The sequence below is a fragment of the Corvus kubaryi genome, unplaced genomic scaffold (genome assembly GCF_017639235.1).
Source record: "Corvus kubaryi isolate FWS band 111438036 unplaced genomic scaffold, C.kubaryi_AGA036_p1.0 split3-73, whole genome shotgun sequence".
Lineage (NCBI taxonomy): Eukaryota > Metazoa > Chordata > Aves > Passeriformes > Corvidae > Corvus > Corvus kubaryi.
Window position 1 is genome coordinate 26,969,979 of NW_024582091.1, and position 8,534 is coordinate 26,978,512.

The following is an 8,534-nucleotide window of genomic DNA, read 5'->3' on the forward strand; positions in this document are numbered from 1 at the left end:
AGAATTTCAACACGGTTGGACTTTGTCTGACTCCGCCGCTTTGGCCAAATTTAGAAATATATCCTCTGAGAGAAGGCAGGTTACAACCACCCCTCCCCCCTCTCAGGCTCAGTTTAAAGGCACAGAAGGGCACAAAATTAATTTCTGGGCACGGGGCAGCGATAGGGTTTAATGCCCCTGACACTACATCTGGAAGTTTTGAAACGAGGTGTACTTTCTTTGCCGGTAAGATAGGCTGCCTTCTTAGTCTCCTTTGGAAAGAGGGTGACCAGAAGAAAAGACCTGAACTGATAGTGCCACAAACCAGGATATCCTACAGTGAGACAAACTGAACTCCTGTTTATTATTTCAGAGAGCCTGAAACCTTGCAGTACAGCTAAGGAACAGTAGAAAATGCAAATTTTTCTCCCACTTAACTGAGCTGCTACATTTTCTTTCCTGCCCTGTTTCTCTTTCCATTCAGTTTGTTTTGAGCATGTTGCTTTGTGACCTCCAGGCCAGATAAATTCTTTCAGAATCTCATTTTTCCATTGCAGCCCTCACAGAAAGCTGTGATTTTTCCTTCCAAACTGAGCCGAAGAGTATGTGAAATTTCCCTGGTTTTCCTGGAACATGCTGCTATTGGTTACTATTTGTCTACGATTGGTAGACACTAGTGCTCCTGGACTCTGGGTAGTGGTTAGTTATTATAACAAGTAGTCATTCTGGAGACAAGCAAATAAACAGGGAAAGTAAATCTCCCACCTCTCCACTGTTGATTTACTGTTAGCCAGAAGAGTAGATCTGCTAGCCTATGTTACCTCTCCAAGAAATTCTTGCCTGGTCCTACCACACAGAACATGAGTAGGTTTAAAAAACCTAAGGGGAGGGAGTAATTTTGCACCAAAAAGGACATGAATTGGCAGGTTCGACCCACTGCTTGTTACAATTCCTCCTTACACTGACCTATTTTCAAGCACCGTGCCTTTTTTTATTTTGTGCTTTTACCCTGCTTTTGTCTTTGGCTAAATTTTGAGGGTCCATTTGCAGGAGAAGAGAGGTGTCAACTATTCACCTGTTTATAGATCAGATTTGCTTTTTTTTTTTCTTTAGACTAAGTAATTATAACTTAAATCACTGTTATAGTAGTGTGTATCTGGAGTTTTTCAATCTTGACTGTATCTTTCTTGAGCAAGGGCATCCAAAACTGAACAGATGTTTCTCCCACAATCAAATTCGTTCATAACAGGCATTCAGAGAGTATTGCTGAAATATTCATGAGCCTTAGGAGATAACAATGCATGAATACTAATGAGTAGTAAGTTGTATGGTGCTTTAAACAATGACACAACAAAGCAAGGCCAAACGAAACCATCACGCAATTAAACATTTCCTTAGCTGCATAGTCTTAGGTGAAGATTTCACATGTAGTTTTTCCTCTAATATTCACAATATATGGAGAAAAAGGCACTGCAGAAAAGTGCATTTCAGTTTACAAAGACACTTCTCGAATGTATTTAATCTGTCTTGAATCAAGGAGTCCATGAGAGAATGTTTACCAGCCTCATCACTACAGCAACTCCTATGTGGACATCTCTGGAATATATTCAGGGCTAATTAGAAACTTTTCAGTTTATTTTTTTAAATTACAGTTGAGGATGATACAGCTTATACTGCATGCATACAATCACCACCAGCTAAGGCTGGAAACTGTGGTTTTGCCTGGGAAATTTCTAATATTAATTGTCATTTTTCAGTCTTGACATTTTTATCAAAACCAGAACTTTTTGATCACATTTCTTCCCTTACTAACTTGATGTCAAACAACCAATGACTATTTGGACCATTGCAACTGTCAAGCTGTTGAACATGAAAGCAGACAGGAAATACTTTCACAATCTGGAAACAGTAGGTTTGTGGTGGGCTCAGGTTTTACTCTTGTTGAAACTGGCCATTGTGATGTAACTAAAATCACTTCAGATTTGTAGTCCATCCTCACTGAACACCTCCAGAAGTGGAGTGTAGTGAACTGAGTGTGGAGGTGAGGGATTTGACAGCCCAACTCACTGGCCACCAACACATGCTCTTTGGGGTCTCTGTAAACTTGTGCCTTTGCCCTGATGACAGGACAATCTGGCACCACTGTAACACTGAGTCATGCCACCAGTGAGGATGTTGCTGTCTTCTACTTTCCAGTCTTTCTGGTGCCATTTCGCTTTCAGTAGAGAATGGCTGCATTATACAAATGCTGCATTTTCAGCCCCGGGTCTTCTGCACTCCCCTGTGCTAACACAGGAGCTGCTTTAGCCCAGTGCACTGAGATGAGAATATCCCCTCAAATACTCTACAACTTGGTCCATTTTACACAGTTTTTAAATTACAAATTACATTATTCCACCTCCCTGCTCCCAGTGCTTAAAGCTTCATTACCATGGAATTTCAGATGAAATAGAAATAATGATACTGAGAGACATTTACCAACAACCTTGGCGACTGACGAGTTCCAGCACTTATCAAGACAAACCCTCTCACGAACATATCAAATGCTGAAAACACTGGCATTTTACAAGCATGTGTCACCAGGAGATGAGAAATCTTAAATGTTTTTTTAGGGATGGTTCAGGTAGTCAAAAATATCATAAATTATAAAATCTATGATTTATAGCACAATGGCTAATTCAGAACAATGACTTGTCATGTTTTTATCGGGGAAATCACGTAAGCTCATGTAAGGAAAGATGTAGTGCGAAAAGCAAATGGAAGGTAACTATAAAAGGAGAGGGTGGCTGTCATTCTGGTAATAGCACCTGTTATCAATCTGTTTAATTGTCCCATGAGATTGCTGGTGGGAGAGCACATACACCTGACAAGAAGAGTGGTAGAGCTCCCATAGGCTCTTTTGGCCCCTGGAGTTTCTCTGTGCTTTACTGTCAAACAGGGACAAGTCTTGCAGGGGTGGTAACCATGCAAGCAGCCTTAGTGGCAACCTGGAGAGAAGAAATTGTGATGATGGACTTGTGAACATAAGCTCTACAATCTATTTGGGTTTATTTTTTTGTCCTTTGTGTTCATGTCTTAGAATTTGGACAAAATTAAAAGTGTTTTCATCGGTACCTATGTTTCCTGAAACATTGAATTTGTCATCAGATATTTATCATTCACTGGAATATTAGAAAGGAAGAATTATTCTGACTGAATCAAAATAATAATAATTACTTTCAAATATTTACTTCCATATATTCAGCCAAAGGAATTCATAACGTGTTGTTCATTATCTTTACATGTATACCAGCATTTGCCTAAATACTTGTAAGGTTTTATTTGTTATTGTGCAAATCATTTTGTATATAGCATAGAGAATCTTATAGCTATAGAGAATCTTATTTACCAGGACAGCCTTCAAAAGCTTCACATAAAAAGGTTTGGAGTTGTATATTTTACCAATTAGGCTGCAGTAAACCATAACAGAAGGATTAATAAGGTTTGAACTTTGTTCTTACCATGTATTTCCAAGATTTTTATCTCTTGGTTTGTGACAACTTCCACATTTCATTGCCTTTTCCTCAATACTTCATGGCTTCACTTCTACATTTTAATAGAGGTGTCTTCTAGAAGTGAAATTTATTGAAAGACCTTGATTTCATTTTTCCTGTGGCTCTGAAGTGTCTAGGTGTGTTTTTCATTTTTGTCACCTGTCCTGATGAAATGTATAATCTGCTTGAAACATATGTAGCTGTCTGGGATACCTCAGAAGGTGGAGAGGAAAGAAAAAAGCAGATTAAAAAAATCAAAACCTTTAAAATGTTATTTTATCTTAAAAAATCTGCAGTCTCTTTCTCCTCAGGATGAACATTAGCCCTTAGAACTATATTTTCATTTATAAATGTAGAACCAGGCAGCATATGACTTTTTGTAGTGTGTGCTTCATAGATTTTCACTCAAAATGTTACTTGGAAACAAGAGCAAGAGCTGCCCATTCAGAAAAACACATGTTCCTGAGTTAAGGAGTTAAGGGATGGAAAATTTATCACATTCTCTTCAAGGTAGTTAAAACAGTTGCTTTGCTTTGCTGTTAGTGCTCCCAAAAATGCAAGCTACTGCCCTCACTGACCTTCATTTTGAGGACAGGAATGGTGGCTCTATTACTGGAGATTTTGGGAGTCATTTTCTGGTGATTGAGAGGTGGCCAGGAGATTGCACCTAGACTGTGTGGCTACAGCCTCCTCAGCTCACCCTGCTGTCCTGGTGCCCTGAACTGGGAGTATGGCTGGCACATGCCATGGCTTCTTTCTAATCCAGGTGTCCAAGTTCCCACTATGGCAGCAGTTTAGGGAGATAGAAAATGAGGAAAAAAGATTAATCTCTGCCTGGATCATTCCTGTTCCTACGGTCATCCTGTGGTTAAGTTGTGCATCTCAGTCTTGATGCTTCTCCAGCCTGCAGGTTTTGATACAGCATCAGAGGGAATGTCTTTCTGAACAACTGGCTGGACTGTACTCAGCTTCCTCGGGTAGTCAACATCTGGTGTAGAATTGTTCACTTATAGAACCCCATTTATTGGTCTGTCTTTGAATATTGGTCTGTCTACACATATATATTTTGAAGTTTCCAGGCAGGATGGGAGCTGATTAACAACCCCTGAGATGTCAGTAGAATAGAAGGGGCTCCACAGCAGATTCTCTGCTCCAGCAGCCTGGTTTTGGCAGAGTGAGAAGCTTTGGTTTTGGGTGGCCACACATGGTGATCTAACAGGGCTGATATGACTAGAACTGTCAGAATATTGTTGTTATTATTATTGCCAGTGGTGTAGTGATATTTTTCAAGATTATAAAATACCAAGATGTTGCCTTATTTCCTTTCAGTTGCACTCATTTGGAGCGCAGCATATAACCCCACCAGACAGCAAAATAAGAGAAATACACAAATGCTGTGCTACTTTACATAGAATTAGGTTAACACTGTTTACATGTACATGACCTGGCTGCTCCACTGGCCCTATTAGGTAGGAGCTGGCAGCTGGGAGGGAGTGAAGAGCAGCCTGATTAAATGCTGCTGGAAGCTTTAGCAGGCCAAAACAAGTGTGTTCACCCTGTGCAGGTTGTCAGGGTCCTTTACAGGTACCTCAAGAGTATTGCTCAATTGCCTAAAGGAGTTGTTTGACATCCAGAGCTTGGATTTGCCCTCTCGTGTCCTTACTCTTGCTTTTGACAACAGACAGAGCCCAAACTGTGCATTTGGGCCATGTAACTATAGAGAACACCAAAGTTATGGAAGATTAACCAAACTCAGGTAATGCTGCAGCTGAGTGCTGTGGTGATTGTGGGGAAACACAAAAGGTGGAAAGCTCTTAAGTGTGAGAAATAAAAGCAGGTTTCAGAAAATAAAGCAAAAGGATTTAGGATTCAGCTTTGCCTGTGAAAACTAGAAGAAGATACAATTATATAGAAGCAAGGACATTTAAAACAATGGTTAGAGTTCTAGGTTTGGCCTAGGTAGATTTTGAAGTTGCAAAAAATATGCTTAGCAAGATAGATAAGCATAAGCTTATGAAATATTGTGTATTGTTATGTTAAGGCATAACAAGCCAACATTGTGTTTAGCAGATGTACGTGCGGTGTTTATGAATTGATTAAGACAGTTGTCTGTAACTTTTAGAAGCATGCTTATTGGCTAAGAAGCTTTTAAGAATTCTCTGTAACCAGGAAGTGTTTGGATGCCCTTGGTGGTGTGAGCTCTGTGCCATCTCTAGTTCCACTCTGTAAAATAATAAAAGGCTCCTGGAGCACCTGTCCAGGCTCCCCGTCCCGTTTGTCACTGAAAACACCGACAGTGATTTCAGAGCAGAGCTGGGCATGGGGGACAGCCCAGCTCTGCTGTGACCCATGGAGAGGATCCTACATCCAGACACAGCATAAATCCTCTACACATACGTGGGGAAGAGGGGAAGGGAAAGTACCTTTTCTCTCTGTCACGGGTTCGGTTTGTAACCGGGTGGAAACACCAATTTAGTGTAGTGGTTTGGTCCAAAATACTCATTACTGTTTATCTGCTGTGAGATAAGAATTAGGAGAAATGCAAAGCAGGCACCGAACTTGAAAGAATATAAAGAAGTTTATTAACAGACCTAAAAGAGGGGAAAAAAAATTATACCACCTTCAGAACTCTCCTCCTCCCCCCACCTTCCTCCCTTCTCCCACTGACAATGTAAAAAGACAACCCTTAAGATGTTCAGTCTGTTCACCACTTCCATAATAACCTTGTTCAGTCCATTTAGAAAGAGAAGTCTCTTCTTGCTCATGCTATGAAAACATTATCACAACGAGACAGCCGCCCACTTCCAAATATTGTTCAGTCCATTTAGGAAGAGGAGTCTCTCTGCCTGCGTGTGAGTCCTTTCCCCCGACTTGCAGCTTTTCCCGCAACTGCTTTCGAGGGTCCACTCTTGAAGTTTTTTGGGGTACAGTTTTAAGGTTGAGCCGTTCAGAAACAAAAACAGAGGCCCTTCTCCTTCCCTGGGAGCAAAGGGTCTTCATCATCTTCATCGTTAGGACTATCTCTGGGAGCATCTCTAGGGACTGAGGTTTTCTCCTTTCCCGTTTGGAGCAAAAGTCCTCATCGCTTCCATCTCTCCCTGTCCAAACTTCTCATGAAATTACAGCTGCGTCAGCATCTGCCTATGTCAGCACAGGTGCTTTTGGTCACAAGTTGAACACTCCACCCCCCATATCTTCATGGAATTACAACGGGATACTCTGATATATCATAGCTTCACAACAGAATTTCAGCTTTAAGCATCTCCTCTCTCTCTTCCCTCAGGTTTTCAGCTCTTCACAGCAATAAAAGGGTTAATCTCACCTCGGCCTTGCAGCTTTGCAGCTGGAATGTTGAATTTTTCTTATCGCAGTGGAGAGGGGGGAGAGCCGAGCCGCTCCGGCTGCCCACGGCAAGGCAGTGGGGGGGGTTCCACGGCTGGAACAGATCCATGGCTCCAGGATGGCCGTGGCCCGGCCTGGCCTGGCCTGGCCCAAGCAGGGCCTGGGCCGGGCCCGCTGGCCCCCGCTCGGGCCCCGCAGCCACCTGTGCCAGCGCCGGAAACGAGAGAGCTTGGAGGGGGAGTTTGCCTATTCTTAAATGTGGATCACAGAGGTGATCACAACTTTAAGTGGCTTAGAGAATTGTCCATATTCAAACTGGCCAGCTGATAGGTTCTATCAGGTCCCAGAGGAAACTGTAAGCACCCCTTAGCAAGGACATCCCTTCCGGGACTATGCTTGCTAACCTATGACGTTAGGTAGCATTAGAGGAACAACAGAAGCACTTGATGCTAATAAGTTCTATGAGAACAGTGAAAAGAGCTAATGATGCTTGCAGTTAATATATGTGCTTTCCCAGGCAATAGTTACATCTCAGGTAAAACCAGAAATGTTTCAAAGTGATCATAATGTCCATTTTAAGGAATAATGAATCATCTGTCCTGTTATATGGGCAAAAATGTTTATTCATTATTGTTATCTGAATAACTCTGAACTTTATTACTTTCTTCTCTAGCTGAAAAGAACAGTTTTGCTGAGATAATGTGAACTACATATTTATTGCCTCTTAAATCCATAATCAAATTAAATATATCAGAAAGAATTAGATTGTTCACTCTGTTAGCCTCATTGCAGCCTTGAAATATGCTCCAGATGCTGAGCACACTGGCTTAATATTTAGTTTAAAATTAACATTTTCATACTTTAAGCTTGTTGAATATCTTCTTAGTGAATAAACTGAGATCTTTTCCTTTCCATCAAGCCAGCAGTTCATTTATTTCTTTCAGATAAGATGCAAATGTTTCTTATGAGATTTTGTAAATTATTACTTTTAACTTTCAATAAAATTTTAACAATAAATTTTTCATTACAAAGGGTACAAAACTGCTTTTTGGATTCATGTCACAGTGTGAGCTGCGTTGGGTTGCCTATAGGGGAAGCAGGAGCCTTAGGGCAGGATGCAGAAGGAAAGCAACTAGTAGTTAGTAAGTAGCAATGTCTGTGTGTAGCCTCAAGCCAAAGCAGCTTACCTGTAAGTTATAGTTTCAGACAAAAATCGTAATAAGACACACATTCTCCATTGCACTTTTAGAATCTGAGTAGGGGTTCCTATGCCATTAAATGGTCTAAAATTTTAATATTATATAAAAAACCAAAATGTCTTTCAGTATTACTGATCTAAGTAAATGGAATATGCTTTTACTGCTATTTTCAAAGAAGCAGTACATACTGAACTCAGCTCCCAGATAGGTTCTCTCCTGTTCATACTATTTCAGACTTAAAAGAACTGATTAAACATTTACAAGGTTTTATATTGTTGAACAAATCTATTTGCTGATATCCACCTGAAAAGGAACAATATTTTGCAAACATGTCAAACAGCTCTTAGGTAGCTCCATGATATAATGGTCAAGATCCCACAATGGGTTTGCTCAAAACATTTCTAAAATTTTAGGGACTAATGTTTGATTTTTTTCTATTTGAAAGATGTCTGGAACTTGGTTTAGCTGAATTAGAAATTCA